This window comes from Trifolium pratense, linkage group LG3 (assembly GCF_020283565.1).
Source record: "Trifolium pratense cultivar HEN17-A07 linkage group LG3, ARS_RC_1.1, whole genome shotgun sequence".
In the NCBI taxonomy this organism is placed as follows: domain Eukaryota; kingdom Viridiplantae; phylum Streptophyta; class Magnoliopsida; order Fabales; family Fabaceae; genus Trifolium; species Trifolium pratense.
In genome coordinates this window covers 36884882-36894951 of record NC_060061.1, presented here as the reverse complement: position 1 = coordinate 36894951, position 10070 = coordinate 36884882, and positions in this window count along the sequence as shown.

Below are 10070 nucleotides of genomic sequence, written 5' to 3'. Positions count from 1 at the left end.
CTTCCAGAAAAACCATTGACTAACAACACAGCTAGCAGTGTGTAAGACTTTTTTTTTTTTTTTTGGTAGAAAGTGTGTAAGACTTCTTTATACCTATTGATTGCATTATTATTAGTCCGTTACATCAAAAGAAAGACAAATTCAAATAATCGACAGAACAGAGTACATCATATGCAAATATAATATGGTGGCAAATATGTTAGAGGTTGTGAGTTCGATCCACAGTTCCATTATAAACCAAAAAAATATGGAGGCAAGTCTTTCTCAAGTCTAAAACAAATGATTTATTTGACTATTTCACAAATTTCTAAAAAAATATGAGTAAGAGTGATATTTTTAAGGGAAAAATGTGATTTTCATTCCTGTATTGTGAGTGATTTTGGATTTTCGTCCTTAAAAAATTAAATCCTTACAATTTGTCCATGTAATATCAAATTCCTATCATTTCAGTCCTTCATTTTGACACATAACACAAAAAAGCTTCGAAGTTTTGTGCATCGAAATGTTGTTATCAATAAAATTTAGGCTTAAATATGATTTTGGTACTTGCAAATATGTCTCGTTTTGATTCAATGATCATTAACAAACTTATTCTCAAAAAATAATGCAGAATGGTTATGTGTTACATCTGGAAATTCAAAATGCAGATATATGACTTGATCCTCTTGAGTATGTTTCTAAGATTTCTTCTCCGGATGTTAATGCTGTGCAAAATACGGTGTTCTCTGGACTTCCCTTTTCTGGTACAGTGTGGAACGAAAATAAAAGAGAAACAGGAAAAACAAAAATTATGGCCTAAAAAACAAAACCATGAAATCGGCATAAGAATTGGTTGGATGCAAGTTATCCATTTGCTTCTTTTCTCAAGTCTCATGTTTTCTGGGCAGTCACAAACAAAATCAGACCATTTTCATTTATATTTAAATCAAGGTGCATCAAAGTATAAGTGAACTCAATAGCATTCTATTTCAGAAAATAAATACATAATATAATAACCACCAGTAACTTGGAATGAGTCAAGTGTTATATTTCCTAATCTCAAATTCTCAATTACATTTCATAGAAAACAACATTGTAAGTAAAATTGATTTATAAACAACTAAACTTAACCAGCTTTAGGATACAAAGTTCTTTCATCGATTTTCGTAATTTTTTTTTCCTCCCACTTTCTTTCCTTCCAAATAAACGGACCCTCCGTTTGGTATAATGGAAAGAAAATGGAAGGAAAGAAAATTACGCAAACCAATGCATAAATTTAGACGAAAGTTAGTCTAAATTCATATATTGGTTTGCGTAATTATTTTTCCTTCCACTTTCTTTTTATTGTACTAAACGGGATATTTACATAAAGGAAATAAAAAAACCTAAAATAAAAAGCTTCGAGAATAAGAAACGATTTGTGTTTTGGCTTTGTGTAGCAAAAAAAGTAGACACGCAGATAATGTTTTCCTAGTATGTGTCGCGAATCACATGCGTTAGTGACATTCTAGCAAAAAAAAAAAAAACATGCGTTAGTGACATGTAAAGGACCACAAAACATGTCTTTACTTGTGACTTGTGACACCTGTTGAAAAGACAACCCCCACCTCTCTTCCCCACTAATTTGACAACAATGCCAAAAGGTATCTCTATCCATTCTTTTGCTTTAGAAAAGCCAAAGAAATAATCGTAAATTATTACTAGTATTTTAAATTAAATGACCAATAATTTAATCTTTTTTCTTTTTTATGACGGCCAATAATTTAATCTTAAACTATAAATATTCAATTAACACATGCTTATATAGACATAAAAGACGCCAAAAAATGGTGTTATGCATCTCAGTGTACCACATACTCAAAATAGCATTTACATTACTTAAAAATCAAAAGTAAGAGTAACAATTTGTTTGTTAATGAATATTTCTTAGATAGACAGAATGACAACTATCGTTAGATTTTAAAATCATCGTTAGAGTTTAAACCTCAATCACAGTGATGTTGATGTAAAAAAAATTTCAATCCAGCAATTTCAGCATTTATGTATAGTTGACATATAATTTGTGAATCTATGAATTTTTAATGGATAAAGTTGACGAGAAAAAATTGAATCTAGAACTGAATCAAGTCAAACTAACCATTAAAAAATTAGAATAAAATTAAAAACGAATCTTATGTTGCATCAAAATAAAACATATACTACCAAATAATAGAGGAAAATCATTAAACAAGGTTGAAATAAAAAAAAAACCGAAAAGCAGAATAATCGATCCGTAATGATTCATAGCAACATTAATTAATTTAACAATAAGAATGATAGTAATAGTAATAATATTTAATAATAAGACTCAGAGAGTGAAAGTACTATGCTATAAGAACGAAACGAAACCCTAAACACTAATAACAATAAGGAAAAAAACAAAATAAAAGATCTCCGAGCATCAATTACTATCAATAAGAACATGATAATAATAATAATATTATCGACCGCATTCACAATCATATAATATTAATTAAAAATCATATAAAGCAAACTCTGGCAATAATTAAACCCTAACTAACAAATACGCCGCCACGTCATCACAGATCTACATCAGCAAAACAGCAGCAGCGAGAAAAGCGGAAACAGATCCACCAACGGCGGAGACTCTGAGTGAAGAAGCGTGACTGGCAGCACCAGTAGGAGACTCAACAGGTGCATCACTAACAGGTTCGGAAGCGGTTGGAGAAATGGATGGAGATTCAGGAGCAGGTGGAGAATCGACTGGAGATTCAGATGGAGAGGTAGAGGAATCGGTTGGTGTTGGAGAAGGTGGTGATGAAGTCGCTTCAGGAGGAGATGCGGTTGGAGAAGTTGCGGATGATGATGATTTTGGTGATGATGAAGGAGGAGTGGCGCCGGAGGATGATGATTTTGGTGGAGTGGCGGAGGATTTTGGTGATGATGATTTTGGTGAAGTGGCGGATGATGATTTTGGTGATGATGCTGATCCTGATCCGGAAGGAGCAGGAGAGGATTTTGGTGAGGCGGTTGGAGAGGTTGATGGTGCTTCGCCGAAAGCGGTGGTTGCGAGTAAAGAGATTAGGAAGAAAACGGTTACAATGTTAGAAGACATTGTTGATGATTTTGATTTGAATTTTTTTTCTGCTATTGCTATTTTGAGAAGAAAGAAACAAAAGGAAAATATAGTAATGGGAAAAAGAAAGGGAATGTGTATTTATATGGAAGAATGTGATGAGAGAGGTGAGGAGGAGAAAAGTTTTCGAACTAATAAGCGGCGAATATTTTCCTTTTTGGGTAAAACGATTTCTATTTTGGTAAAACGATTTCCATAATTTGTTGATTAGGATTAGGATTGGGAGAAAAATTAGGGTTGTTGTTTATTATTTATTTTTATTTTTTTGACAATAAGGGTTGTTGTTTATTATTATTGGGAGAAAAATTCGGGAGTAGATTTTTTTTTACCGTTCAAAATTTGATTTCTCTCTCACTTTAACAAACTTTCTTGTTCTGTCTTACTAGTTTCTTGTTATTATTTGGGGGCTATTATTATTTTTTATTATATTGCTATTTTCACTTTTATTTCCTTAATAAAGATAAAGATGGTAGAATGTACCCAAAAAAAAAAAGAAGATAAAGATGGTAGAGATTCCTTAACAAACATTAGAGATTATTATTTGAAAAAAATATAAAAAAAATAGTAGAGTTTTGTCTCGTACGGGTCGATTGATTTTACTTCTCCTAATATATTAAAATCGATTGCCACTAAATTTACTAATTTATCATTATTAGTTTTAATTAACTACGTTGTAATTTTTGTATTTTTCATTGTAATTACACTAAAATATATATATATATATATATATATATATATATATATATATATATATATATATGGTTTTCTAACTTAGACCCTAGTTAGGTCTAAGTTAGCAAGGTGCACCTTTTCAATTGGACCAAAATACCCATTCTTTTTAATTAATTAACCAAAATACCCATTAATAGACGCGGATCCAGTGTCGCGCGCGTACCGAAGGACCATGGTTACAGACCGTTGATTTCCATCAGACAGCCAAGATCTGATCTCATCAAGACTGTCTGATCAATCCGACAGCCCAGATCATCCTGATCCATCAGATTCCAGCGCGTGCGCCACACTGGATTACACCCTGGAGAGAGAAAAATTTGCTTTTTAAAAGTAGGACACGTGTCACACAATGCTTGGCTGGACGTGATTTTTGTTCATTTAATACTTTGAACTCAATTATTTCGTTGTAAATTAATTTTATTTTTTTTTTTTTTATACCAAAATTCATAATATTTTTTTTTCTACAAATAGAGACTTGGTTCGTTTGATTTGGACACCGAAAAAAAAATGCAATTTTTCACTATCTTAATCTCATTTTTTGTCTACTAAATACGTTACTTGTGTGTTGTAATTTAACACGCACCACTCAACCAACTCACTGAAACCATTATACCAGGAAAATAGTAGATAATATTCTGGAACTTTTGGTATATTTTATGAAATTTTTGGAGACCTGAAACTATTTTTAGTTAATTAAATGAGATAAAACGGTAATTAAAAACTAATGTTTGCTTCTGAAACCATTTTACTGGTAGAATGGTTTCAATGAGTAATTTATTAATTGTGTTTGCTTCTGAAACCATTTATCTGGTACAATGGTTTCAGAGAGTTGTAATCTGAAACCATTTTGCTGGTAGAATGGTTTCAGTAAGTTGATTATTAGTTATTTGCTTCTGAAACCATTTAGCTTGTAGAATGGTTGCACATTGTTGTACTCTGAAACTATTTTACTGGTAGAATGGTTTCAGTGAGTAATTTATTAATTATGTTTGCTTCTGAAACCATTTAGCTGGTAGAATGGTTTCAGAGATTTGTACTCTGAAACCATTTTCCTGGTAGAATGGTTTCAGTGAGTTGATGTAAGGTAGTGAAAAATGAGATTAAGGTAGTGAAAAATTGGGTTTTTTTTTCTGTGTCCAAATCAAACGAACCAAGTCTCTATTTGTAGAGAAAAAAAAATTATGAATTTTGGTATAAAAAAAAATAAAAAATTAATTTACAACGAAATAATTGAGTTCAAAGTATTAAATAGAAAAAAAATCACGCCCAGCCAATCAGACAGCGACACGTGTCCTGCTTTTAAAAAGTAGATTCTTCTCTCCAAGGTGTAATCCAGTGTGGTGCACGCGCTGGAATCTGATGGATTCGGATGATATGGGCTGTCTGATTGATCAGACAGTCTTGATGAGATCAGATCTTGGCTGTCTGATGGAAATCAACGGCCTGTAACCATGGTCCTGCGGTACGCGCGCGACACTGGATCCGCGTCCATTGATGGTAATTTGGTTAATTAATTAAAAAGAATGGGTATTTTGGACCAACTGAAAAGGTGCACTTTGCTAATTTAGACCCAACTGGGTCTAAATTAGCAGCCCCCTATATATATATATAAAATATAAGGTAAATACGATAAAAAGATGATATACATAAATATATGAACAAAACAAATTATAGATGGCAACAAAGGAGAACAATCTATACGCATAAAAATAGCAACAAAACATATTAATACAAACAAATTTTTTTTTGAAGCAGTTCATACGAACACACTTAAACAAGAAAATAAACATAAACAATATTACTACCGATATCAAACTTACTAAATTATCATAAATATTTCTAATAAAATTTTTAATTTTTGATTAAAAATATACACTGGGCCATTATTTGTCACTGAAATATAAAAAAAATGAATAAATAAGTTTACAAGAAAAAACACAATAATTTCACTTAAATTATTTTTTAAATATTTAATTCTAAATAAATTTTCTACCTTATAATAAGCTTGGGCTGCTGCGGAAAAATGTGAGAAATTCATTACTGCTATTAATAAAAGTCGACGGAAGAAGATCAAACAACTTGCTAGGAGCAGAAGGCAACCTTATAACACTCGCTCTACGGGAGGGGGGTTAGCAAACCATCAGTCGGAGCTCTTTTATGATTTCCCTGTGTAGGGGTGTAGGTTTAACTACATATTTGGTCCCTTACGTTTATTTTAGGTTTCAATTTGGTCTCTTACGTTTAAAAAGTATCAATTTGGTCCCTTACGTTTATTTTAAGTTTCAAGTTAGTCATTTCCGTTAGTTTTGTCACTAACACCATTTGAACAGTACACATGTCAGCGTGTCCAAGTGCCACGTGTCAGTCCACGTATGCAAATTGATTGCCACATGTGACAAAATTGACGGAAAGGACCAACTTGAAACCTAAAATAAACGTAAGGGACCAAATTGATACTTTTTAAACGTAAGGGACCAAATTAAAACTTAAAATAAACGTAAGGGACCAAATGTATAGTTAAGCCTTATTTTGTACTACATTTATTTTGGTTTCTTTTGGGATAAAGTCTAGTCCCTCCCATGTACATTTTTTTTTTCTTTTTCTATTTTTATGCAAGGACGGATTTAAGGGGTGGCAAGGGTGGGCTTTGGCCCCTCCCTCCCACCCTTAATGTTGTATATACTATATATTTAAAGTTGTTTTACACATAATTATTATTAATAGACTATAATTTCTATGTATAATCATAGTGTAAATTAATTCTGATAAATAAATCAATGTAAAATAGTTTTATATCGGTATAATTTGATCCCTATTTATATAAATTACAATTAAATTTTATGTAATATTTATTAAAAAAATGGTCAGCCCCCCGTTTGGTTAGTTTCTGGATCCGTCCCTGTTTTTATGAGCTATGGGTATAAGATGAGAGTGTTTATATGTCCTAACTTAGTTGGATCTTTACTCACTTCTTGCTGCCTAGATGCTCTTAGCTTATCTAAAAATAAATCTATCTTAGTATAATGACAAACTTAAATATCAAATAAAAGTAATTCGCACGGCTCTTTATACTAGTTTATGGGCCCGTTTGGATTAACTTATTATAGAGCTTATGCAATATAAATTAGGTTTTATGCTTTTTTAAATTAGATTTTATGCTATTTTATAAGTTCACACTAGTAAAACTTATATTTTTATAAACTATTTTATCATAAACTACCTTTACAAACTTATAATCTATTACTAATATGTTAAAATCGATTACCACCAAAGTCCGAAATTATCCTTATTACTTTTAACCACGTTGCACGTTTTATATCCTTCATTGTAATTTCAATAAAAAATATATAAAAATATGAGATAAATACAAAAAAACAAATATATAGAAAAAATATAAGATAAATACAAAAAAATGATATGCTTAATAGTAGGAACAAAACAAATTATAGATAGAATCAAAACATAACAATCTATACGCATAAAAATAGCAACAAAAAAAAACATTATAGAAAGTCTAGTCAATAAAAAAAAATAAAAAAAATTATAGAAAGAATATAGAAAAATTAAGAAGAAATCGCATAAAAATAAGAATATAAAAATAATTAATAAAAAAACAATACGTTATAAAAAAAACATAAACAATATTTTTCACAAAAAAAAAAAACATAAAGTGATTTCAATCAAGTTTACTACTAACCACTAATAATAATAAAGTTAATTATTATCAAACTTACTAAATTACTCTAAATGTTCCTAATAAAATTTTTAATTTTTTATTAAAAATATACACGGGACCATTATTTATCACTGAAACATAAAAAATTGAATAAATAAATTTACAAAAGAAATAATTCAACATATATTTTAACACTACTATATAATAATATTTTAGATATTTATTTCTAATATCATATAATAAATTTTTAAATATTGAATTCTAAATAAATTTTCTACCTTAATATAACGACAAACTTAGATATCAAATAAAAGTCAATGGACTCGTGCGAATGCACGGGTCTTTAAACTAGTAACACATAAAAATTGCACAAATTGTTTGCACAAGCTCAAAAATAAGTTAATCCAAATGGGTCATAAGTTTATAATTATATTAAGTTAGCAAATTTATTTAGAATTAAATATTTAAAAAATTGTTATAAAATATTTTTTTTAATATATTTTTTTTGACAAAATATATAAAATATTGTTAAAATCTTTTTATTTTCTATTTGTAAAACTTATTCAATTAATAAATTTGTTTTTTTATAATTAAATCAATAAATTTGTTTTAGTAAAGCTATCGTCCAGTGTATATTTTTTAAAAAATTATAGTTAATCTATTCTAATTATTCGATTTTTTTATAGAATAATTTATTTGATGTTATCATATTTGGTATAAATTAGTCTAAAAAAAAATTGGTAGATTAATAGTAGATTTTTTTTGTTGACTTGGTAGATTAATAGTAGATGTTAAAATCTTATAATCAGTTAGGGCCCGTTTGAATTGAGTTATTTTTGAGTTTATGCAAAATAACTTATGCAAATAAATAAGCTTTTATGCATTATTATAAAATTTTCAAGGTATTTATCAGAAAACAACTTATAAAAATATTTCTTCAAAAAAAAAAACTTATAAAAATATAACTTTTGTTAGAGAAAATTTTATTTATTTGCATAAGCTATTTTCATAAGCTCAAAAATAATCTGAATCCAAACGGGCTCTTAATATATAGTTAGTAGCTTAGTAGTAGATGTTCCTATTTTTATGCCTATTAATAATATTCATCTTACTCTTTCTATAATGTTGTTGTTTTTGTTTTGTTCCTATAATCTTTTTAGTGTTTTTGTTTTGTTCCTATTTTTATGCTTAGATTAATATTATTTTTTTGTTTATATTTTTATGGATAGATTCATTTAAAATATTATTAAAGTGGACAAGAAAAAATTATTAAATCTAGTAGTAATCAATTTTATTATATTAGAAGTAGATTTGAGTTAATTTCATCTAACTTTCCATTAAATTTTGAGTTAATTTCATCTTAAACTTCTACGTGACATCTTTCTAAGTTGTCCACGTATGCAAATATGTTATTTATGTGGATGATTTAAGTAGAAATTTTTCTAAAAGGACTAATTTGAAACTTAAGAACCAAATTGAAATTTAAAATAAACTTAAGCACCAAATATACAATTAAGCATTAAAAAAAACCATAGTGATATTTACCATCTAACTTTGTAGTTTGTTTCTTTTGGGCTTCGGCCCTCTCTTATACCAAAAAAATCACGGTGATGCAATAATTGTTAAGTTGAATATCAGTGTTGTCTAAAATGTGCAAACGCTGACCTTAATTATGTTACGAGTCCCGCATTGAATAGATAAAAATGCTCGATATAACAGATATTTTTAAGTTATGAAATCCTCCCACAGTTCCAGCTATTAGACTAATTTTTCAGATTTCACTATTCTCATGTGTTTAAGTCGTAACAAATTATTTGAGGACAATGCTGAATGAGTGGGTGTACGTTCCAATTATTTAACTCGTGGGAATGAAAAATAAACCTTCGAGTCCTTCAAAAGCCTTTGGTCAAAGTAACTTTTTCCTTCCATGAAAAAGCATCTCCAAACCGGTGGCTGTTGCGCTGAAAATGAACCTGACCAAACAAACTACGTAAAATTAAGCAATTGATGTTGACAAAGATACATGAATACACCACTACTTCCAAACTTTATGCTCTTTCAACTCCAAAATCAGGATATCACCGTTGATAGAAGGCTCATTCCAACCAATCCAATAGATGGAGCCAAGGGACAATGTATGAGATTTCAACCCACGGATTCAAATACTGTTGTTAAGTACTTTTGCATTGCACACATATTCGGATTGAGATTTGCTATGTCGAAAAGCACGCAGTTTTCACGCGGTTTTTTTATCTCAGCCGTTGATTGTTGATCAGACGGTTTAAATTGATAAAGTAATAAACTCAGTGAAAATAATCACAACCGTACATGTCAGATCAAACGGTCATAAATGACTACCGCGTGAAAACTGCGTCAATATTAACAGCAGGAAATCCACACGCCACATATTCAACATGACTTTCCATCATCAAATAGGAACTCTGCAATTCATATTGTATAATACTGCAGGCGTATAATAATAAGCACTGTTAGATCAATTCTCATACTTGCTAGGAGACAATGTCTTCCTTTTTTTGGGTCAAAAAT